Source organism: Leuciscus leuciscus, assembly GCF_965113295.1.
Source record: "Leuciscus leuciscus genome assembly, chromosome: 25".
NCBI classification, from domain to species: Eukaryota; Metazoa; Chordata; class Actinopteri; order Cypriniformes; family Leuciscidae; genus Leuciscus; species Leuciscus leuciscus.
Window position 1 is genome coordinate 23,667,997 of NC_138724.1, and position 25,516 is coordinate 23,693,512.

At 36.4% G+C, this 25,516-nt stretch overlaps 1 protein-coding gene across 2 annotated transcripts in view; it reads left to right on the forward strand.

The window, feature by feature from the left end:
• Positions 1–25,516, forward strand: part of lrrc4ca (leucine rich repeat containing 4C-a) — a 72,163-nt gene that overhangs the window by 16,547 nt on the left and 30,100 nt on the right. Inside the window, exon 1 of one of the 2 annotated variants that reach the window (XM_082159890.1) lies at positions 12,601–12,845. The exons of the other annotated variant lie outside the window; for it this stretch is intronic. The gene's annotated coding sequence lies outside the window, so the exon portion shown is untranslated. Of the gene's footprint in view, positions 1–12,600; positions 12,846–25,516 lie in introns of those variants that run through there. 2 annotated transcript variants of the gene reach the window in all.

Genomic DNA, 25,516 nt, shown 5'->3' on the forward strand with positions numbered 1-25,516 from the left:
TGGTTTGGCCTGTCATCGCTCATCATTTTTCCCTCTTCATCGCTACTCTGCATCCTTTTGTTTTCGACTGTCCTGCGATTCCTTGTTGGCACATATCTTTCTGTCCCACAATGACTCTGTTTCATTTTCTACCACTGTCCACCATCATACCTCCTATATTTGCTGGATGAACGAAGGAGTGTGAAGGGGGTGGATGATGCCGGGGCGGAAGCATATGTTGGTGCCCCGTGTTGTGTGCCAGACCTCTCTCCACAGGGGGACGCCATTGTTTGGCATGATATCACAAATCCTACATATAAAAATTATATTAGAAACATTATAAGTGCTCATTAGCTGGACATTTTAGCATCATTTCAGCAAAGTTAAATTTGTGATATGTTGTCGTTATGTCACGTCATTAATATTAGTATTGGAACTTGTAGTGTAACATGAAATTCTTATTCTTAGTCTAATTATTATTATATAATTAAATTGATTAAAAGCATCATTGTGAATGTGTTGTGGACCATAACTTATACTGTAAATAAATAATTTTAAAATAAAAACAATCAAAATACAATACTTACTAAGAAAATCTCATTTTATTTGTTTACTTTAATGTCATGTGCCCAACATCACAGAATTTAAACATACAAATGTGTTGTTTGTATGGGTGGTTTCACTACAGTGGTTCAGGCTGCAAGATTGCCAAATGACTAAATAAACTGTAAAACTGTACATTACTTGTCTTACTATACCACCCACTGCTTCTTATAACAACGACGGAAATAAGCACAGTTAGAATAGCAAAATATGTGGGAGAGCATTGCTATAGTGTGACTACATTGTATTAGAATAGTTTGCACTTCAATGTTAATACATAATTCATAATTAAAATGGGTTAATAACAGTATATAGTTACAGATACACATGAATTGGCTACAAAATACATGTATAAGATGATAAAACAGTTAATTGTACCCAAATATTTACCAGAGAGAGAGAGAGAGAGAGAGAGAGAGAGAGAGAGAGAGAGAGAGAGAGAGAGAGAGAGAGAGAGAGAGAGAGAGAGAGAGAGAGAGAGAGAGAGAGAGAGAGAGACTTTGGAGTGCACACTACAAGAAACAAGCTCAGTCTGGTGTATTTATTAACAGTTTTGTGTTTTCTGTCGTGTTGTTAATGTCATGATGCACAACGTACACAATGACTAGTCAGTGGATTTCTGGAACAACTAGTCGACTTATCGTAAGGAAGCTAAAAGATGCCAATGCAACTTTTCTGAAAGGATTTTATTGTGCAAACCGCTGCAAGCGATTAGCATGCTAACAAAAGCTACTCTGCTAAAAGTATCAGAATTAAAAATAGAAATATCTCCAACTAGTCAACCTCACCTAACTATGGTTCTCTAAGACAGTACAGCGGGAAAAAGAGCTATAAAATATGATTGAGATGGTGGTTGAAGGGACGTGTGCTTGTAGCTAGCTAGCATTTTGGTGTTTTTTTGGTTCGTTTTTTTGGTTCTACTACCTGGCCTTCTATTTGCTCTCTTTCCTTTCACAATTTAATTGGTCTTTTGCTTGTCGGAAACGATGCAAACCTGAAAACTGGTTAGCCAGATTTTAAACAAGTTTGAAATGTGTCATAGCATCTGCGCTAAAAGAGTGTCAGTTCTTCCACTGTGTCTGTTTTTTTCTTTTTTTTGTTTCACAGAATTAAAAGAGGAAAGAGCGACTTGCAGTGTGCGCTTAGCTTAATGCCTCGTTGATTTTGAGTGTATCAGTCTCTGGGATTTGTACAGTGTGATAAAACTATTGTGCAAGTTGGAAGACAGAGGCTAAGGAGCCATTTATGCATAAAGAGCGATTCCTAGATTCATGTCCTTTATAGGCAAATGACCCCAATTTGATTTTGATGTGAGCGCAGTCTATGATCAGTGCCAGATCTCATACTCGTCCTGAATGTAGGCCATACCCATAGACTATAATGAGTTATGAGTGACAGTTATTTTGAGATGAAATATTAATAAGAATAGAGAAATCTATTTATGGCTGGATTTTTCCTGGGTCAGGAGAGACGGAACGAACAAGGCATTCTTAGAATGACTACTTAATTTGAAAAGTAATAATGGACATAAAATAAATATATTACACAAAAAAAAAGGGTTGTAGTAATACAGTGCAAAAAATAAAATTATTTGGTTTGATTTTTAAAAGGAAAGTTCACCCTCATGTCATTCCAGACCTGTATGACTTCTTCTGTTTCTTCTGTGGAACATATGTGAGTAGTTTATTTTATTTTATTGTATTTTTAATCCATTCAGTGGAAGTCAATGGGGTCCAATCATTGTTGTTTTGGACCCCATTGACTTTCATTATATGGGAATCAAAAACAGTTTGAAAGCATTCTGCAAAATATCTTATTTTGTGTTACGCAAAAAAAAAAAAAAAAAAAAAAAAACATTAGGGTGAGTAAATGATGACAGAATTTTCATTTTTGGATGAACCTCCCCATTTATAAAGACACTTGATGCCCAATGTAAAATCTGGGTCTTGAAGCAAAATTATTTAAAGGTCCCATGGCATGGATTATTTTATTATTTTATAATGTTTCCTGGGGTTCCCTTATAATGTTAGTATGTTTTTTAGATCAAAAATTTTATTATTTTTTTCCTAGCCTGATTTTAGCCTCTGATTTGAACGCTCTGTTTGAAGGGGCGTGTCTGCTGTGAGACTTCAGTGTAAACGCCCACTGCTGTGATTGGCTGACATGCTTGCATATGAAATAGCTAGCATTACATGTGGAACTCTCTCGAAAACTTTTACAATTACAGCTATTGAACGTTTTTACTATTACAGCTATCGGGATTAACGAATCGTGAGAAGTATTTAGATCTATTCCCATCACATAAAAGGTTGCAGTGATGAGCATTGATGACAGTCTGTTGATCGCGTGAATGAAGATCTTATCATTGCAACGCAGTTTCTGCACTCTCACTAATGCTGTCACCAATGCAAACACAATGTAAATACAGTAAGAGCTTCGTTGTGCAGCGTAACAGCGTCATTGATTTCATAACGAGTTTTGGCAAGTGTCCAGATAAACTCGCGCTGTGTGATTGACAGCCTGGGCGATTGGAAAGGGATTGTTCTTTGATCGCTTTCTGTATATATTTTAATCACAGTTTAAATAAGATTGTTTTCATCCTACTAAGAGAAACGACGTGAAGTTGATCGTTTAGTCACTGGCTTGATTTACTGATGCATAAACGGTATTGAAAGATTTTGAGAGAAAGATTATCTGTCTGAACTTGAACAATTACACATCAGAAATTCACATAACCCACTGTGTCTTCAGAGGCTCGGATGAAGGAACTAAAAAAATACTTTTGTGTTCATTTGTACATCCAAACACTGAGCAACTGCCATGCTTCGCTCGTTTGCAAGCCATGATGTCTCTCAAGGAAAAAACAATATCGCGCTCGCATAGCTCATTTTCTCATGGACGGGCCAAATTCTCTTTGTGGGCAAAGCAGAGAAAGGGGAGGTAACCTTTCCCCTAACGACGACATAAGGGGAAGATTCCAGATTCGCCCATCTGAGCTTTCATTTTCTCAAAGGCGAAGCAGGATACCCAGGGCTTGGTTTACACCTATCACAATTTCTAGCCACTGGGGGACCATAGGCAGGCTTGGGGAACTCATATTAATGTTAAAAAAACCTCATAAAGTGAAATTTTCATGCCATTGGACCTTTAAATTGCTGCTCAATTATGCATAATCACATCTTGAAAAGGAAAAAAAAGGCCTTAGCACCTGTCTGAAGCTAGGCTGCAAAATGGTCCTCTGCAAAAACTGCCACGCAAACCATTAAACAAAACATATTCAAATAGAGCGCTAACATCTGGCTCACTGATCCCAGAGCTGTTTTTAACACAAGCCAACTCACTTCGCCCCTGCTGTTCTGTAATCCCGGTTTGCTCAGTTGCTTCCGCTTTTCCCAGTTTGGTGACTAACCCAAACTGTTTTATCTCCAAGAGAAGCAAATGATGCATTTAATCAGGCAGGAGAAGCTATCTGGGGGCTGTGACTTGGCGAGTGCAAATTAAGTCTTGATGAAGACGGAAAGTGGGCCGGTACTTCGCCATCAGATCCAGCGCAGTGACTTTAGCCCCTTTGATGAGACGTTCATTATGCACGGTGAAGGAATGGCAGCTATCAATCTGCCAATGAGCCGTATAAGTTGTATAAATGACTCTAATAGTGTGAAGCGCTACCTATAAGTGTTTGAAATGCAAATTGACCTTAATTGATTGCCGTAGGGACAAGTGTTTTCTCCCCTAAAGTCACTCTTCCTCTTTTTTCCTCCTTGTGTGCTGGTGACCGAACCTTCCAGAGGCAACTGTCATTTATTCTGAGCCGAAAATCTTCCCAGCAGCCCCCACAGTGCACAGACATTCAGCTGGAGGTGTTGGTTTCACTTGGCAAGCTAAGAATATAGCCTACAGAATGCTGAATTTCTACCTATCAAAATGGTGAAAGTTTCAACAAATAAGGACTAAAGTGAGCAAGAGTGCTGTCATACAGAATGTGGTCGTAGTCACAGCCGATTGTGAGTGTGTGGCCGATTAAACGTTAAAATTTTAACATTTTCAACCTTAATTTTAATAGAATTCAATTTTCATTTTTTGTTTTACTCAATATTTTGTCATACTCTACATTACTTTTTCATTTGGACTAAAATGGCATCTAATTTATTTGACTTTTTCACATTCTAAAATAACATTTAGTTTACATTTATGTTTACATTACAGTGTACATTTATTTGCAAAATTGAACCCAATATTCAAACATTTCACATATATTAGATTATACTCATTTCTGCTTGTTTCACTTAAATGTTTTAATTTTTTTAATTTTTTTTTTAGTCATAGCTTTTATCAAGAAAGTCATTTAAATGTAATCTTTTTTTTTTCATTTTATATTGATTAGATTTTAATTTCAACTAAAATTGCATCCAATTCTATTCTGCAAAAATAATATTTAGTTTATGAAGTGTGCAAAATGAAAGACATATTCAAACAATATATATTAATTATGTTAATTAATTATATTAAGTTATGCATATAGAGTACAAAATTGAACAAAGTTGTGATTTTTTTTTGCTTTATAGATATTAATTATCCGTGTTTTTAGACGCATTTTATAAAAAAGGTCATTTACACATTCTGGCTAGCAAGTAACTTAATTCAAGGTCGCTTCAAGTTATTTTGTGCAGATGCAAGTTGTAATATTGGCATATTTTTCTTCTGAAATTTTTGTTAGTGGATTGTTATTATGCAGTGTTATTGTTGTCATCTATTTTAATGAAGACTTTCATTATTATCATGATGCAAAATTTTCGTTGTTTGTTGTCTTTGTTAACCTTGACTACAAAACATGTTTTTTTCAAAACACCTCGTTTTAATCTTTTTAATAATGTGTATCTCGCCTAGGTATAGCCATTTGACAAAAAGCTAATTAATTTGCTAAAATGATAAAACTAGGACCAATAATGCAAGTTGGAAAACAAATGCACAACTTAACTTATTGATGTTGAAGGGTGAGGTGGGTGAACCTTGCTCATCAAAATCTCTTAAATATTCATCATTCAAATTGTGATGCATAGAAATCATGCAGCTCTATCGAATATCGATTTACAGTGGCATAACACCAGGGCCACATCCTGATGCGTCAGCTGGAAAGTTGTGTTGTTTTCCTGGAGGTTGAGGTTAAAGCCAGAACCATACAGCCCTTTGCCCTCAGAGACGCTGAGTCGACAGACCTGTGCTGGGTCTCTCTGACACACACACACACACACACACACACACACACATAAACACTTATACGCGCATAATAAGACCACACAGTGAACCTTGCTCGGTACCGTACACAGCAGCGTCCTTTATCTGATGCTAAGCCTCCCGGTTTTTCTCCGCATCAATAACGCTACAACATTGCACGTCCCTAAGGCTCTTTGTTGCTGTTTTCATCATTCGTTTTCAAAAGGCACATGAAGTTTTTCAGGAAACGCTATTGCAAAAGCAGCATGTTTAGCTTCTCTCATGCGTGGCTTTCCATCTTTGGGGAGTCTTCTCTTTTTCGCGAGTCTGAATACACGAGTACAGAGTGTAGTCTGACCGGTCTCATTTGTAGTCAATGAACAAGCATAATTGGCATGTGTTTCTATTTGTCCTTTGGGCCACTATAGGCTTCCGTAGTGCCATTATCAAAGAGCCCCTTGTACTGAGGGAAACGGCAGGTTTTCTATTCAAAGACCTCCCTGTGGAGGACGACTGCGGGTCTGAGAGGACGAGCGGGGGAACGCTCACCTCAGGGTCTCTGCTAGACTCAGGCAAACACACGTCTTCATGCTGGGCCGCCTCAGACCAGGCCAAGAAAAGGATCTCTGTTCTTTCCTCGACTCCAGACTTCAGAATTTTCTTTCCTTCTATTGCTTTCCACCCTCATTTTCTCTCTGGGTATGGAATGGAATAGTAGCGTACTGCTTACAGCGCCATGTATTATATGTGAGTTGTATTACATGTGAAACTGTATGCTGTACACAGTTACAGTTTATTATTCAGATAGTAGTGTGCTACAGTGTTGTCACATACAGTATACTTACTACATGTCATTAATATGCCAGGGCAATAGTAATCTGATGAGTTTGCCTCCGGTTCATATGTCATGGTTCATATGTCTCATGTAGTCATGTGTCATAAGTCATGTGCATTGCATTGTGGGATATTACAGAGCCCATAAAGGGACATGGTGGTGGAGAAAAATTAGAGGAGGAAGGAAAAAATATATTTCAAAACATTTGTGTCCCCCCCCAAGAAAATTTACGTTCGCTCACATGCAACTCAAAAGCTCAAAACTCAAAACGCAGTTTCTTGGAGAACGCAAACATTTAGCAAGCAAACAAAGTTTCTCGAGGAACAAATATTTTGCAAGAAAACACAAAGTTTCTCTGGGGAACTCTAACATTTTGAGAGTGAATGTAAGGTTTCTCAGGGGAACACAAAACATTTGTGAGGGAAAGCAAAAAAGCATTGAAATATAATATTTCCTCCCATCTCATAAAGTTTTCCGTCGCCATGTTCTTCAAAGGGCTCCGTAGGGATGCAGTAGACATGTTCAAAATCAATCCCATACCCTTAAATAGGGGGCACTTGTGGCAAACAGCCATTTGTAGTGGCGTCCGAAACCATAGTGGACGTTATCGTGTGAACTCCTTCAATCCCATAAAGCGCTACAATAACGAGTGTACAACTGATGTACACTTAACGGCTAGAGGTATACCCATAATGCACTGTGAGTGTCGTGCTGAATGATTCCCGCGTCTGTCCAGAAGATGGCGCCCACTGAGTCATGCATCCATTTTCCAAACCACCAGTCCAATGTGGGTGCAGCGTAATACCATATAGGTATAAATTCCTTTTTAATTCCTAATTTAATTATGACATTGTTTAATTAAGGTTTGTACATAACCATGACAGAGTTAAAGATAAATATGTTCATTACTACTGAAGCTGCCAGTTTGCTAAGTTTCGAAAGATTATTAAACGGCAAGCACAAACTACGCAGAAGTGGCAGCCTTTCCGGCACACTTTCGTTCTCTTCAAGTGGACTATTTTAGTGGTCAAATGTAGGGAATAGTGAATGAGTGATTTGGAACACTGCCAATGTTATCTAGTATCTATGTTGTAGGTCATCTTCGTATTCCATGCCTACCTGAAATTTGCATACTTGTTTCGGTAACACTTTTTCATCAGAACACACAATGAGGTGCATAATTAATGTATTACAAATAATTGTATAATGCATTTTATACATATATATATATATATATATATATATATATATATATATATATATATATATATATATATATATATATATATATATATATGCCATTCTGAACATTCTAGTTCCTTTTGTGGTTCATGTCTCTCTTTCTTTCTGTCTGTTTTTCTCTCTTATAACGTTTTCCAGATCACATTGTCTATTTTTATTCTGTTTTTACCCCTTTCAGTGGTGTATTATTGTGTCTAATCTGTATGTCTTGTGCTGGATGTCATGTAATTGGCTGTTTTTCTCTCTCATCATTCTGCCCCCACTGAGGCGGTCCTTTTGCTCAGCACAGTTCCTGTTCAATTAAAGTCACATTCCGCTCAGTTTATTCCACACTGTCCCTCAGGCACAGTGACATGAGAGGAAAGCTGCATATTGACTGACACACATTAATATACAAATGCAAAGACACATGTATACAGAGAGACAGATATACACTCAAATGTTTTAAGAGTTAGTAGTTGTAGTGAAGATACCTACATTGTTTTAGTAGTGTGACAGTAACTCGTTAGTATCATAAAAGTGTAGCTTTTCCAGTAACTAGGTACATTTTCCAACAAGAGGCTGAGTAACGTGAACAACTCTGTTGTTGTTTTACATGCTCTTCTGTCCTATTTTTCCTCATATGTTTAGTGTTGGGATGTCTGATTTATTTTAGTGAATTGGTTCATTCAGATGGTTCATATTAAATAAAGTGACTCACCTATTCATTCGAATTATCTCTGCGTTGAATCTTCCCAGTGAAAAATAAACGTTAAGTGCTTCTGTTCATCACTGTTTTTGACTCAGAAGTGATGTTGTTTCCTGTTTTTTTTTGTTACATTTAGTGTAAATTCATCTGTTCAAGCTTAATGTTGTCCTAAATGAGGACAACTGTCTCATAAATGTTGTTTCTTATGCGTACAGATCTTAGCGCGCGTCTCTGAACACTGACGCTGCATCTGGAATTGAATTATTCCCTACTATATAGTATGCAAAAAACAAGTACCCCAAAAGAGTAGCAAGTCCGAATACATAGCACTCGAAAAACAGAAGCGAAAAGTCCCGGGTTTACCTTCTACTTCCTCCAAGATTATGAAGAGCACATTTGATGGGAATATCCAATTCTCAATATTAACTAACTATTAACAGTGACTTTTAACTCAGTAAACTCCTAATTGCTGCTTATTAATAGTTAGTAAGGTAGTTGTTAAGTTTAGGTATTGGGTAGGATTAGGAGTGTAGGATAAGGTCATGCAGAATAAAGCATTAATATGTGCTTTATAAGTACTAATAAACAGCCAGTATCCTTGTAATGTGCATGCCAATGAGCAACTAGTTAATAGTGAGAATTGGACCCTAAACTAAAGTGTTTCCAAATACTCTCCTACCATAAATGTTGTGTTTGAAAGGAAAACTCCTACAAATGTATATGCAATAAGGTCAGCCGCAAAAATAACTGTGTCCATGCCTGGTCAGCGCTGATTCTTCACTGCGTGTGTCTTTAGTAAATTCTGACGGTAGTTTTTAACTCTAAAATAGGTTTTGCACTGGCACAAGCGGTTAGTAAATCTGGCCCAAAACCTCAAACGTCACGACTTTTCTGATTTGTTAGTAAATATAAAGTTTGATCTGTTCATCATAAAAAGTCATTGTGTCATACAAAGAAGCCTCATATTAATTTGTGTTTGTGTAACTCTATAGTAAGTTCATGTAGTTAATCAATATTACTCTGTACTTATTTTAAATACGTCACCTTAAAATAAAGTATGACCTTTTTCTGTAAAATTCATATGCCCTCACATTCTTTTATCAAAATAACTTCCCCTCCCTGTTGCAGCGACTTCTCTTCTCTGATGATGTTTACCGGTGCGAGACAACCTTTCACTCACATGAGATTGGCCAATAGCAAACCACAATCATCCAACCATCCAATCAATTCCCAATGGACAAAGTCAAATCCAGCCCTACATTTTCTTTTTTTCTCATTCGAGAAGCCAATTTACTCAGATGCGTCACAATAGGGAAGAAGACTATCACAACTTCCGTTTCATGATGACTTTAAGTAATGCAATTATTGTGTTCACATGCTGTTTCTTTCAAGTATAGTGTCCTCATTCTCATCCCCATTCCAGATAGCTAATCGGATTTGTACAGTAGTGCACTTCATACTTTACTTTGTACCTGATAAGTACCTTATAGGACCAAATCACACCAGATTCTCAATACTGACTCCAGGGAATGGATCTCATTCTCGTCATCTCTTTCCCGCTGTATTTCTGTGTAATACATTTTTACTCTGAATCATCACGGACATCTTTAAAGCAGCGGCAAACATATTGCAGGTTTTAATCTCCCTACTTTTAATCGGATTAGACCAGCGTCCCCAAAGATGGTATCCAGGATCAGGTTCCCAACTGTTAGACATAATAACATGGAAAAGAAGAGGCCGGTTGAACAAGGATGGCAGTTTTTTTTCAGAGGCAGTGACGAGGGACTCGGGTGGAAAATCTATCACGCGCAGATCCGGCAGCCATGACTGATTAGGGCGCATGATTAATTATGAGACAGATTGCTAAACGCTCGCTCGCTCCTCGGATGCGGTGAGGTAAAGTGTCTCTGTGGACTGAAATGAAGACCCCTCCCTGCCCCTTCCATCTCTCTCTCTCTCTCTCTCTCTCTCTCTCTCTCTCTCTCTCTCTCTCTCTCTCTCACACTCGTTCTCCATGTACCGCCCTCCTTCTCTGTCTATATAAAGATCTTTTGGGCTAATCAGTCCTCTAGGACTCCAGCCCAACAACGAAGAATCTCCTCGCAGCTGTGCACTGTCAGGGCACAACAGAATGCCGTCTTTTTAACCCTGGATTGTAGGGTGTTGACATATACTGAAAAAAATGTCATAAAAAAAATTATGTATATATATATATATATATATATATATATATATATATATATATATATATATATATTGGCAAATTGCATTGTAGGAATCAAAATGGCAAGCTTTTAAAAATTTGCTAAAAATGAAAATTCTGTTAAATATTACTCACCTTCATTACTTTCTAAACTTTGCTTAACTTACTTTCTTCCATAGAACATAAAAAGAGAACATTTTGAAGAATCTGCTGGTCGCTCTTTATAATTAATGAGAATTAGTTCTTTAAATATGATGCAAAAGAACCATAGAATTATCATAAACGTGGTCACAACGACTTCTACAGACAAACAATATTTGTGGCCTATAAAAGACATGGAAAGTTGGTTGAGTTGTTAACTTGGCTTATTACAAGTCGATAGAGATTATTCTCATGTCAGGCTTAGTAATAAAGATTTTTTTTCATACGTGCACTGCTCGCCATGATGGTTTTGAATGGTTTGAATATGATTGGAATAACTTCAAAAAGAAAATACAGTTAAGTGCAACGCAAGTCTGTCATTTAGGCTACATAAAATTGTGTGCTTGGGACATGTCTTTTAATGGTGAGACTTTTGTTTTTGTAATCAGGCTCTTTAAAATGATTAAAAAATTCGGATTTATAGTTATTGGCCAATATATCGGTTATCGGCTTCCAAATATAAAGAATTATCGGTATCGGCTCAAATATTCATATTTTAAAAAATATTAATTTATTCCTGTGATGGCAAAGCAAAATTTTCAGCAGCCATCACTTAATATTTCTTATTATTATATTACTATGTTGTAGTGCTGGGCAAAGATTAATCGCATCCAAAATAAACGTTTATGTTTGCATAATATATGTGTGTGTACTGTGTATAATTATTTTGTATATATACAAACACACATATGCATGTATATATTTAAGTTTTTTTATTTATTTATATATAAATTATTTATATTTATATATAATATAAATTATGTATAAATGTATATACAGTATATACATGCATATATTTCTTAAATAAATACATGCATATGTGTGTATTTATATATACAAAATAATTATACACAGTACACACACATATATTATGTAAACACAAACTTTTATTTTGGATGCGATTAATCTTTGCCCAGCACTACTATGTTGTGGTGCTAAATATTTTTGTGAAAACCGCAATACTTTTTTTGTTCCACATTTTTTGATGAATAGAGTTCAATAGAACAGCATTTATTTAAATGAAAATCTCTTTAACATTATAAATGTTTTTACAGTCACTTTTGATCATTTTAATGCTTCCTTGTAGAAGGTAGTGTATTTGTCCAACGGTAGTGTATATTTATAACATATTTTTTGCAGTTTTGACAAAACTGCCATCCATGTTAGCCAGCTCGATAACGTTGTTGTTGCAGATGCTGATTTCTCATTAAAACAATGTAACGTTTACAATTGCAAGCCATAAATTTTTTTTTTTACTGTATGTTGAAGATTACTTGTTCCATTAATTGTTCCGTTAGCCGTCTCAAAACTCTCTCTGAACCGACGTGCCATCCTTGCTGTTGTCGCTCGGAAAGATACAGTCCGATCCATGGACACATGATTCAGACCGGCTTCAACAGTTTAATTCAAAAGATAAAATATTCGAATACGATCATCGCTCGTAAGCACCCCTTTCACAAAACCACTGACAGGATGACCAAGAGCCTCCTGTGCAATGATCCTGTCTCCTTCCTCTTCCCTCTGTCTTTCTCAGGCCACTCGGTGCAACTATAATCAGGGCAGTGTTCCACCATTTTCATTAAGATAAGCACTCTCTCTCTCTCTCTCTCTCTCTCTCTCTCTGTCTCTCTGTCTCTCTCCTCCGTCCTCATGCCTCCCGCAGAGCTGCAGGCCAAGCAGGGAGGCAGCGTGTATACTGTAATTTATACGCATGCATATGGGGAATTGGCCCGGCGTTGATGGATGTCTCGCTCGCTGGTCGCAGCTCCTGCGGGCGGCTCTTGTGTTGAGGTGGCGTTTGCCTCAGAGGACCACAGCTTCAACAGACGGAGAAAACCAGCAAACGGATGCTTATAAGACAATAAAAACAAGCATGGGAGGTGGGTAGCAATGTTTGAGAACATTTCAGAAAGGTTTTATTTGGGAAAATGGAGGCGCTGTGCTTTTAGTTTTCAAACAGACTGCCTGATGGAGGAGAGACGTCATGGATCAGTGCTCTCTCTCAGGCCAGAAATAGAACATGTTGACATTTTTTTCCCCTTGCTTGTATATAGATTTTATTTTTGAAAAGCTAGTATTACAGGTACACCGTAAAGGCCTGTTCACACCAAGGACGATGACTATAATGATAATGATATAGTTCTAAAAATCGTTCCAAATGTAAAAGAATAGCAGAGTCCACACCACAGCTATAACGATTACGAAGTAGAGGAAGGATATCATTGGAATCACTTTCAGATTTTATTTTTTTTCAGTTGTTGAACAATGGAAGCATTAACAGCCAATCAGAATCTGTCCTGCTTTAAAGAGCTTGAGCATTCAAAGCAACAGTTGACAAAACTGCAGCGCACGCTTAAAATAAACCGAACGATATCATCCTCTGCGTGGATGCTAATTTAGTTGTCGTTATAGTTATCGTTCTTGGTGTGAATGGGTCTTAAAGGACAGTCTGCGTCTGTCGGTGCAGTGTGAATCGACCTTAAGTCTGCAAAACTGTCATGATTTTTGTTATATTTGTGTGTATTTGTATAGATCAGTCAGTGGTTCTCAACTGGTTTTGCTTCAAGTCTCAGATTTTCCATTGGAAATCAAGTGGAATGAAATGTATTCGTATTAGTCAGTCACCTTTATTTATATAGCGCTTTATACAATATAGATTGTTTCAAAGCAGTTTTACAGTGATAACAGGAAAATAAGTTAGTTTCTGCTGTACAGCAGATTTAGAAGAAAATAGCGTCATAGTCCAGTTCAGTGATATTTAATTTTTGTTGTAAAAAAAGATTCATTTAGTTAATTTATATATATAGCCGCTCTGGAGAAAACCATGATGTCATCATATTAATAAATCAATTAAAATTGGTCTGAAAATACGTCAAACAATAGTAAAGCTGTGCTTGTTTTTGACATTAACAACCAAAGATATGGAAAGCGTTTACATTTTGAAAAGCCTATTTATTTTGCTATCCTAACTAGACATGATTATATGCTTAGCTGCATTTTATTAGTAAGAATTAGTATTGTTTTCCCTCATGTCCACAAAGCAATCAGAACTGCCAACCATCATTGGGTTTCAACACAGCAGATTTGTTATGACGCATAAAAACTGCATTATGGATAACATTGGCTGTGTTTACATGCAACTTAATAATCCATTAGTAATCGGATGGACCCCTCAATTGAACTGAAAAGCCGTCATGTAAACACTTTAATCGATCGGATTGAGCTCGATCCGAATGAAATTCCGATCGGATTGAAAGTGATGGTTTATTCCTTTTCTAATCCAATTTGAGAGAACATGTAAACGCTTGATCAGATTGAAAACCGAAACTGGAAAGGACTGCGCGTGTACAATCACGTAGCAATGGCGTAATGATGTATGTATGACGCGCGGAACGAGCTACGGTGCTTAAATAAAATTTCATAAATTACTTGTTATTCTAAAATTCTCCTACCACTCATCGTCTGTGAAGTGGAGCAGAACAACGTCCCATTAGTTCTCACTTCATACTCTCATCCACAGACACTATTTGGTTTGATAAATAGAAGCAGCACGGCACAACGGTGTCTCCTGATCAGGACCCGAAATAGATCAATATCAACCCACCTAGCAATTTTGCGTTTAAAAGACGTCTAATAGCCAAACACAGCCCTGACGTCTAAGCTAAAACAAGGCAAAATGTGGGCTGTCAGTGAAAATTTAATTGACGTCTAACCATAGCCCAAGAATAGACGCACAGGCTACGAATAGAACATGTCAAAGAAATGAAACCAAACACCTTGTAATGACTGTTGACTTGGCTTACAAGATTGAATATCATGCATCTCGCAAGTTATTTTGGCTAGAAGTGGGTTACTCATAGCCGGATTATGTCGGGTCTATAGTTAACCTAGATGGTGGAATGCCGGCTATTGCTTGCTTTGTTTTAAAGAGGAAATCTCCTCTTTAAAACAAAGAAGCAATTTAGGAGAAGAATAGTATGCACAAACAGCAGAAGATTCAGTATATCTGTGCAGTGTGCACATCAAAAAAATCCATTCTGGTTAGAAGCTTGTGACATATAAACACGCACATCAACCCAATCACTTTATTTATTGTTCATATAAACACTATACTTTTGGATTCATCAATCAGAAGGACAAAAGGTGTGCATGCAAACATATCCATTGTGATTCAACGTAATGGGATACCCGGTCTACAGGGATACACACTTGAACTTGCTTGCTGTATCGTATGTTTCTGCTAAGGCTTCAGGCTGTTGACCAGGATTGAAACTAACAGATTCCAAACATGTACAATATGTCTAGCTCTTTTATTCTTCCTAACATGTGAGAGTTCTTTGCCCTGAAGTGCAATGCCTATTTCTTCCTGTCTAATTAGCTGACAAAAAGTACTCGGATTAGCTTCTCTGATGCTGAGGATTACTTGCGTTTCAAGAGCAAAATTTGAAGAGTGATATTCTGTTTCAGATGGTGTATTCGTTAGTGGAGATCAGAACACTCAGTTAGATCTGCCTTTCCATTTCATTAGTCTGTACGAGATTCAAACGCGAACTTCCGATAAGACTATGACTGGGATTTAGGCCATGCCATTCTTGAATGCAAGCATGTGGAGAGGCAGTGTGCGTCTCTGACTCATTTGCGTTTTTATCTCGTCTCCCACTTCCCCCGATTTCTAAAAATAACCCTCCAAACCTGCTTATTATTGTTTCGATGTCACACGCAGGACTGACAGGGCGATTGGAGAGGCAAAGCACAAGAGCGTCTGCTCCATTATTAAAACAGTTATGTAAAAGCGAGTGCTTTCTAGGGTGAGGTGTGTTGGGGTAACTGTTATTGACTTATATAAAATATCCAAACCATGGTGGAGAGGCCATACCTTTGCGAGACGGAGATAGAGAGGTGGAAGGGAAATACGAGAGAGACCGAAAATGCTGTCGTTCTGGGAAGCGGACACAAAATCTATTCAAATCCAATTCGAGATTGGCTCTGCTGAGTTGCTGACCACACAAGTGATACAATGGCCAGCATCTCTATGTTTCGGATGTATTTTCTCAAAGCTGAATCCTGTCTTTATGCTTCTGCGTTTTACACAGAAACAGCTGCAGGCAAACATCAGACAAACATGAGCATGCTTTAACATGATTATTTTGGGCACAAAATGATATCTCAATGTTTTATTGATACTGATAATTAGACAATATTTTGCAGAGTGTGATTTTGAGCTGGTATCTTGGACTGCCGTGGACTGCCGTGGACAGCTGACTCCTGAAGTTTTTGATATTCTTCATATTCTCTGCAGTGGTCAGTTCTCAGCTGTGACAGAAATGATCTTTTCCAATAAGTTTAAAGTGATTTTTGATCTTTTATGGGCATTTTACCTTTATAAAGCCATTGTTTTCTAACCTAATTAAATGTATGCTTTTGTGTCAAAATTCTAACATTTAATCAGTAAATTAAATTCGGAATAATAAAACACAATATGGCTCAAATGAAATCAGTATAAACAAAATTCATATTTGCAATGCAGAGGAAACACAGAAGCTGCATCTGAAGTGAAATTTAGATGTACAGTATGTACACTGACTGTTTAATGCAGCTCAGAGGCGACATGAATGCATTTAACCTGCAGTTACAACTGCATAAATAATGTTTTATTGTTTTAAACAAAACATTGAATATTGATATTTGATTTATTTATTTATTTTGAATAAAAAAGATGCTTTAAATAGGAAATTAAAACCGCCAGTAGGTGGCAGTTTTAATAAGTGAGTCATTGAGATTCAACTGATTCATTCAAATGGATAGTTAATTCAGGAATGAAGCATTAATTAGTCTTAATTATTAAGTCATTGAATCATTCATTCGCTCAATTCCTTCAAAAAGTTTATTCATTCGGTAACGAAACACCGCTGTGTGTCGCTCAGAGACGCAAAACAGTGCTGTGGCTTGTTTCGAACTATTTACATTGGCGAAATGGAGCAAAAACGAAGTAAGTCACTAATATTGACTTCTTGTTTATTGCACAGTATTTCAATATTGTTTTCACAATATTGTTACACCATACTTCTCATAGCTTTGTTTATATAGTCACACCTTTCTTGCCTGTATTACACTCTATCGTTGCACTTATGGCATTTAGCTCACAACTGTGAAGGTTTCAGTTAATGCTGCTGTTAATTACTCAGGCTTTTCTGCACCTTTTGAGATGTGTTGTGTGAGCTCATAGTGTGTCTGTCGGCTGGAAGAAGATTACATGGAAGCTAGCTATTGGCCATTCTGAATTCCCATTCTTTCTTAGAGGTGGTCTAGGGTGAGATGGCGCATCGTGTGACTTATGGTGTATGTCTACGAGAGCGCATTCACTGCAACAACTTTAAGACTACAACGAGACCCCGGCTAGCCCGAAGCAATGGGGGCAGTGACTCAAGTTGAGTGGGGTTTAAATTTAGACTTCATCTGTTCTCTATATGCCGTTTTTCCTGTTTCTCTCTCTCTGCCTTTCTTTCTCATTTATTATATAACCTAATTTGGCAGTGAGGACCAAAATAAAGTGCACTCTAAGGCCTAATTGCCATGGACTGCTTCTTCAGCAGTTCCCCTCTGTCGAGTGGATGGAGAAGGGTGGCGGCAGGTGTAGGGAATATTCGAAATAATTAAAGGGATATTAAACTAATACATTATATTAACTAATTCAAATAATATTACTTATACAAATATATATTTTAAAAAAATTGTAAAATATAAATAAAATATAAACTAATTAATATTATATAAAATGTATATATTCTAACTAATTAAAGGAATATTAAACTTGAAAACATCCTCGGTTCAATACAACAGCATCTGTGGCAGAATTTTTAGAGATAAAAAAGGAGGTTATGGTGAGACTGGGTTTTTATAGGAAACTAAAACACAACAAAATGACTAAAACTTTATAAAGTTAAAATTGAAAATATAAAAAATAATAGCTAATTATTAAAAAAATACAATAGTATCTCAATGATACTTAAAACAAACACTTACAATTCGAGGGAATAGGGCCTATTTTTGGAGGGTTTAAAAGTAGAAATGTGAAGCTTACACTTGCATGCATTCAAAACGTGTGTATCATTTGAGCTGTAAAGTGATTTGAATCCTAATTTCTTTACAGACATGTTTGGTTTTAGGATTACTGTGGTACATGAATAAAATTGCAACGGAATTGCATGAAACAATACACAGAAAAGGCTAGTAATTGTATTAAACTAAAATTGTGTCAACATGCATATTTTTAAGTCTTGTGGAAAAAATATTGAAACGGTGAGTATCTAGGTATGTCAAATCAATTAATTGTGATTAATCGCATGTAAAAAAAGTTTTTAAATATATAGTGTGTGTGTGTGTGTGTGTGTGTGTGTGTGTGTGTGTGTGTGTGTGTGTGTGTGTGTGTGTGTGTGTGTGTGTGTGTGTGTGTGTATATATATATACAGACTTTTGTTATATGCGATTCATCGATTTGACATCACTGATTTAAAAATTTTCAACAACAGTGTTGTTATTGTTAACTGAAACTATTTAAATGTGTTTTAATTAATTGAAATAAAGCTAAATAAAATATAGGTAAATATATTAAATAAATAAAAAACATAAGATTAAAAAAAAACGTAGAAATTAGAAATGTTGCCTTGGTAACTAACTGATATGGAAGTTTAAGAATTAAGAAAATAACATTTAAAAGTAATAATACTAATAAAAATGACTAAAGCACACTACAAAATGACTAAAACTTAAATTAAAAAGAAACTGAAAATATAAAAGTATAGTAGCTATTTCAAAATGTTAATAGTAATTTATAAATAATACTAAAATAACAAATTGGCCCCATCTACTTTCATTGCAAGCGCTTCACTGTCACCCAGAGTTGTCATTTATTTATATATTTATATATATTTAGCATTTATTTATGTGTGTATAATAAATAAGTGTTGTCTATTAAGCTTAACTTGTACTTACCCCCAGAATATTCCTCGAAGAGGAACTTGAAAGGATGGATTGAGGTTGTGAACATTTAGATTTTGCCCACTTCCATTGTTGCGCACTGAATGCCTGCACCCTATCTGGCACTGGCGAGCAGATTAGCAGCCAGTGGACGTGTTTCTATTTGAGGAAATAATCAAGGCCGCCTGCTCTGTGCTCCTCATGGTGTAGCACCACGCATCCACTGCCGAACCAGCAAAATGAGGTCATGTTACATATCCCAGTCCCCTCGGCTCCGGCGGCTACGTGCAAGGGGACCTGAGTGTCGACACGTAGTCGCCACGAGCGCCGTCAGAAAGCAAAGGACCCAACACCATCATCAGGTGAGAGTTTGCAAGAGGATGTGCCAAAGCAGCACCGGTGTCACCTTAATTATTCTCCCTCGGTAAACGTAAGCTCAGAACTTGCTTGATTACTACAGGGAAAGTTCCTCGGTGCCGGGTAGGGCTGCGCCACTTATTTTTAGCATATTACTTTTTCCGCTACTCTCCAGAACCTCCCAGATGAGATCTTTCCTGTGAAAGAATTTGACATTTTTGCTCATTAAAAGTGGCAGCGAGTAAAGACGCCAAGTTAGTTAAGCCCCTTGGTGTCGCTCAATGGACTTTCCATTTGTTTTTTGGGAGTATCTTCTTCAACTCTGGCCAATTGTAGAACATCAAGTCATTCAAAACCGCTTTTAACACTCTGACTAGTTTGAGTTTGTCTACTAACAATGTCCAAAAGTTTACACAAAAAGCTTGGTTTCATTAAAATCTAGTATATTGTGTTCACCAAGGCTGCATGTATGTTTAAAAATTCAGTAAAAAAAAAATTATATCATGAAATATTATTACTATTTTAAATATGTTAAAATGTAATGTATTCCTGTGATGGCAGAATTTTCAGCATCATTACTCCAGTCTTCAGGGTCACATGATCTTTCAGAAATCATTCTAATATGCTGATTTGAAACATTTAATATTATTATCAATGTTAAAAACAGTTGTGCTGCTTAATATTTGTGTGTATTTGTATGTGTGTGTGTGTGTGTGTGTGTGTATATGTATATATATATATATATATATATATATATATATATATATATATATTACAATATAAATGTTTAATAGTTTCAATGTTTAATAAATATTTTGATCAGTATCATATTTTGAGATTGCATATCTGTCGCTAATGCCACTAACCAGGAAAAGTACTAGAATTTGCTCTGTGAGACTGAGCCATGCGGGAGGCAACACGATCTAGGTTTTTCCATAATAAGGCGAAGTGTACTAGTGGGCCCATAATGAGCCGTCCCATGGAGCGCATGTTCCTGAGGCCTGATGGGACTGTGGATTGATTATGGAGAACCAGGGCTTTCACTTGGTGCGATAATTGAGTTTGAGATGAGAAGGAGGACACCTATTGAGGAGGCTTTAAGAAAGCGCAACTATTTAGGATGAGAGACATCGAGCAACAGTTCCCTCCTTGAGATCAAGACGGCCGAGAGTGGGAACGAATAATCCCGGGAGACTCCGTCGACTCAACAGTTTCCAGTGTAATTCCGCCGGGGCTCTCCAGATCACTCTTCACTTTCCATTTCTAGATGAAAAATAAATAAACCTCTTCAGACAGAACCTCTCGCATTGAAAGCCAGCTCAAAAAAAAGTCCTGCTCTCTTTCAGTAGGTCTCTGCCACCCTTCTTTCCTGAACACCACTATCACTCTCTATCTGTTTCATCCCTGCTTGCTCACTCTCATCCAGAGTCGCTCACACACAACCCATCTTTCTTTCTCAGACACATACTGGTCAGGATTGGGAGGGCTGGGTTTGAAATGTATTCCAGTACAGTACACTGTTTGTATCACTGTGTTTGGGACGTTTCAGACCAGATTATGTGAGTGATCCGAAGTCAAGAGCTGGTTGGCGACACACAAGCTTGATTCTTTGGCTTCTTTTAGAACTATTTTCAGTGGTGGAGAGGAAATATATGAACCAACTGGCCAAATTTAGTTTAATGTACACTACCATTCAAAAGTTTGGACTACCATCCTTTAAATTGACAGTAATGACATTTCTAATGTCAAAAAATAGTTCTACATTCAAGTAAATGCTGCTCTAAGAATCCTGTAATAAATGGATCATTATTTTTCCCCAGAAAAAATATTAAGCAGCACAAACATTTTCAACATTGACAATATAACAATATGCAACAAATGATATCATATTAGAATAATTTCTGAAGAATCATGTGACACTGAAGATTGTAGTAATGATCCTGAAATTTCAGCTTTACCATCACAGGAATACATTATATTTAAATACATATTAAAAGAGAAAACAGCTATTTTAAATTGTAAACAAATTTCACAATATTACTGTTTTAGCTGTATTTTTAGGAAACTTCTTTAAAAAACATTTTAAAAAAATCATGTGTAGTGTAAGTTTCTTTCTAATTTTAGTAATAGTTTTTTGTCTTTTTGACAAAAATATCCATCAAATGTTATCAATATTTCATTGTCCTGTTCATTTACTTTGCCAATTTTAATTTAATTAAGACTGAAATTAAATGTGATATTATAAAAAAAAAATATATATATATATATATATATATATATATATATATATATATATATATTGGTTGAATCACTCTTCACATCCTGAAAGCAATCAATAATAGAAGTGATTTATTAATAAATAAAAAAATATATAAAAATGTACTTACATTTTCTGTGGAAGTCTCAGGACCAAAAAAAAAAAGTTTGTCCAATCAATGCATTCGGTCCGAATGCACTGATTGGTTCATTATTATTGTAATGTTATATGCTTTGAGGCCTAAGGTAATTTAACCCGTCTCTCGTGATGCTTTGCAGACTCTGCTGTACGTGTTCATGTGTTTTGAAGGTTTGGCTTTGGAGACACTTAGAAGGGAGGGTGGAATCTCACGCTTTCAAAGCTAGCACACTAATGCTAGCCTCTCCGAAATTCCTTATCTTTTAAGTACTGAGCAATATTATTAACATAGTACTTACTATAGAGTTAGGTTAAGGGATTGGTTTAGGGTTAGTTGCATGGAATAATGCGTAATTTACTGTTATTACTATAGTTAGTACATGTAGAAAGGACACTGTAAAATAAAGTGTTACCGGCTATTTCATATTTTACAGTTACATGTATCCCGTTTCTCCTCATCCCTGCTGGAGGTGCTCTTTGATACTGGAAGAAGAACTGCCTGGGCAAATATTTATAACCTGCCTCACGGCCTAACTTCTCTGCCGTGGCTTGTTCCCCAGTTTAGGGTTTCTTAAGGTGCACCTGCAGTGCTCCTTTCTGCAGTCATCCATTACAGAAGGTACAGAGCAGGCAAGGGCTGCTTGACTGATCTATGAGCCAAGGGCAGAGGCTCTTACGCAAATAGATTCAGCCTATGTCCATATATCAGATTAACTCTCCGGCAAACGCTGAAGGACCCAGTGAATTTAACTTGAATAGACTGACCCTCTCATTTTGTCTCCATCAGGAACCATCTCAGAATTTCGCAGCATCTTCTTGCTGCTCTTTTATCACCCGGAGTGCGGCCCGCGGCTTGTGTGTGAACGTGTGCAGATGATAGTGAACTTGGACTGTGTTTATAGGCGGAGGGGATGGTGTCTGCGTTGTCATGAGGCTTTACTGCTCTGATGGGTTTGTGATTGGACGCTGTGGGAGAATGCTGGGAGCTAGCGGACAGGGTAATTCAGGCTAGGCTGGCTCTGAAGTCTTCCATAGGAAATCTAGTTTATCTAGTTTATAGACATTGTTAAAGAGAACCAGTATAAATAATACATTTAAGTCAAATTACTTTGTATTTAAAAATTGATGATGACTTTACAGCCCATGCTGTGATGGTTATACAGGAATAATGGGAGAACTGGCAGGGATTTTATATTTTTAATTCTTTTAATTTTAATTTATATATTATTTTAAATTTAGTTTTTTGTTTTCATTCTATTCCTATTTGTTTGTTGGTTTCTTTCTTTCTTTCTTTCTTTCTTTCTTTCTTTCTTTCTTTCTTTCTTTCTTTCTTTCTTTCTTTCTTTCTTTCTTTCTTTCTTTCTCTCTTTCTTTCTTTGTATTTAAGTTTTTTGTTTAATTTATTTATTTTTACAGCTTTTATAGTTTTAGATTTAGTTTCCATTCCTATTTTATTTATTTATTTTTACAGTGCTCTAGTTTTGCTTTTGGTTCCAGTTTGTTTGTTTGTTGGTTGCTCTTTGTTTTTTTTACAGCTTTCTAGTTTTAGATTTAGTTTCCATTCCATGAGATTTTCTTATACTATTTATTTATTTTTCTAGCTTTAGATTTGATTTCCATTCCTATTATATATTCTAGTTTTAGTTTTGGATTCCATTCCATTAATTCCATTTATTTATTTATTTTTTACTATTTATTTCTTAGATACGTACTATAAGTACTATTAGTACCAAGTACTATTTTACACTCTTAATATTATTGATATCTGGCATTTCCATGTTTAATGCATTAGGGTTGTAAAGGTTTATTTATTTATTCATTTTAATTATATCATGTATGCAAAGCTAAAAGTAATTTGCTGATATTTTCATTTCATTTTAGTTTATTTTGGAGTCATGAAAATGTACATTAATATTAGGTTATTCCCAGTTAAATAATAATAATTATTATTATTTTTCTAGTCGTGTTCTACTTTTTGGTTTTAGCCTACGATAGCACTTAATGTCAGCTGGGGCGGTTCCTTTAAGAATAGGTTCAGCTGGTCCTAGATCAGAAAAGGCATTTTATCGTGAATAATGGTCCTGACAGACTGCTTTTCTTCCCAGGGAGTGCAGTCATGGCCACTGAAGCGTGCCGTGTTCACCCCCTCATCGCCTGGCACTTTCCCCCTCTTTCCTTCTAGAGGAAACAGAATAAAGAAGGGAAGTGAGTGATTTATAGAGCACTCTGATGTGTCATCACATTTTTTTGGGGGGATGTATTTACCTTTTTTCGTTCTGCGGATGGTAATACCACAACCCCCCCCCCCACCTCCTCTCGTCGTAATTATTGTCATTTTCATCAGCATTACCACAAGAGATGATGATTATCTTCATCTGTGTTACAAATTAGCCGGATGGTGTGAGTTACTGGTATCAGTCATGATGTAGAGGAACTGACAAGTTCATTTAATGCGAATGAGCAATTGTTCAGCTTTGCCGATGTGAAATGCTACTCTCACTAGCGCAGTGCACATCGCCCTCTCCCTCTGACTGTTCTTTGGATAAATGTTGTTGTTTCTTGCTGATTCCTAAATTTGCTTAAAGGGATAGTTCACCCAGAAATGAAAAGTCAGTCATCATGCATTTTCCCTCTATTCATTCTGAACCTGTGATATTCTTTCTCCTGTCAGGCAGGATGTTCACGCTGCTCTTTTCCACACAATCAAAGTAAATGGTGACTAGGGGTTGTCAAGCTCCAAAAATAGCACCACTGTAACAGTAGTCAATCTGTATACTGTATATGCCATACAATAGCTTTGTATGAGGAATTTAGGTCGATATTCACTGAAAATCATCTCCTTTTCCATAGTGCTCAATTCTTGTTTTAGGGGATCTGAATATGCGCATAATAACATGCATATGAATAATAATTATAATTTGGTGCTTTGGAATTGGTTATGATGACACATGAGAACCAATGAGATTTCAGCGTAATTGGCATCAGATCTGATGTGGCATGTTTTTACGCACCTTATTTGCATATTTCTGTGATGATCAGCTTAACTTAAACTTTATCACTCTCTCAAAGAAATGATATACAAGAAATAAAAAAATATTTTAATGTTAATTTTAGTTTTGGTAATTTTGTTACGTGCGTTTATTAGTGTTTTTTTATTTTTTTATTTAGCTTTATTTCAGTTTTAGATTTAGTCATTTAAGTAGTTCAAATTTTTTAAGTTTAAGTTTCCCTTCTAATTTCTATTTCAGCTTTATTTCAATTCACAAACAGTTATTTGTAATATTTCATTTTAAGTAAGTCAGATGGATCATTTTAGGATATTTGTATTGTGCTTTTTTTCATTTTTCCTCAGAAAATCAAAAGTCCTAAAGGTTGACATGACATGACAATGACATGAGGATGAGTAAACGATGACGATGAGTGAAAGTGAAATATCGTTTTAAATTCTGATTCTCATTCTCAATCTCACACTATCTCATCTCACTTTCCAATATACAAAGCAGCTAAACTTGTTTCAAATCACAATGTAAGAGCATCACCAAATAAAACGCTTGCTATGATCTATCATCAAGCTAGCATTGCATTTGTGAGATATGCAAGCGCAAACATTTATCTGACACTTAACACATTTGATTCAGCCAAACAGCTTTACTTGTGTAACATTATAATGTGTAGATTTTGCTACTTGGCACAACATCAGCACGCCTCGACTTAACTCAGCCATCAACTCCACAGATACCTGTATGAGCGCCCTGCTTTTAGCTGATATCCCAAATCCTCTTAAGAAAATGAGTTGCAGCGTCAGTTTCGCGCGTACACAGA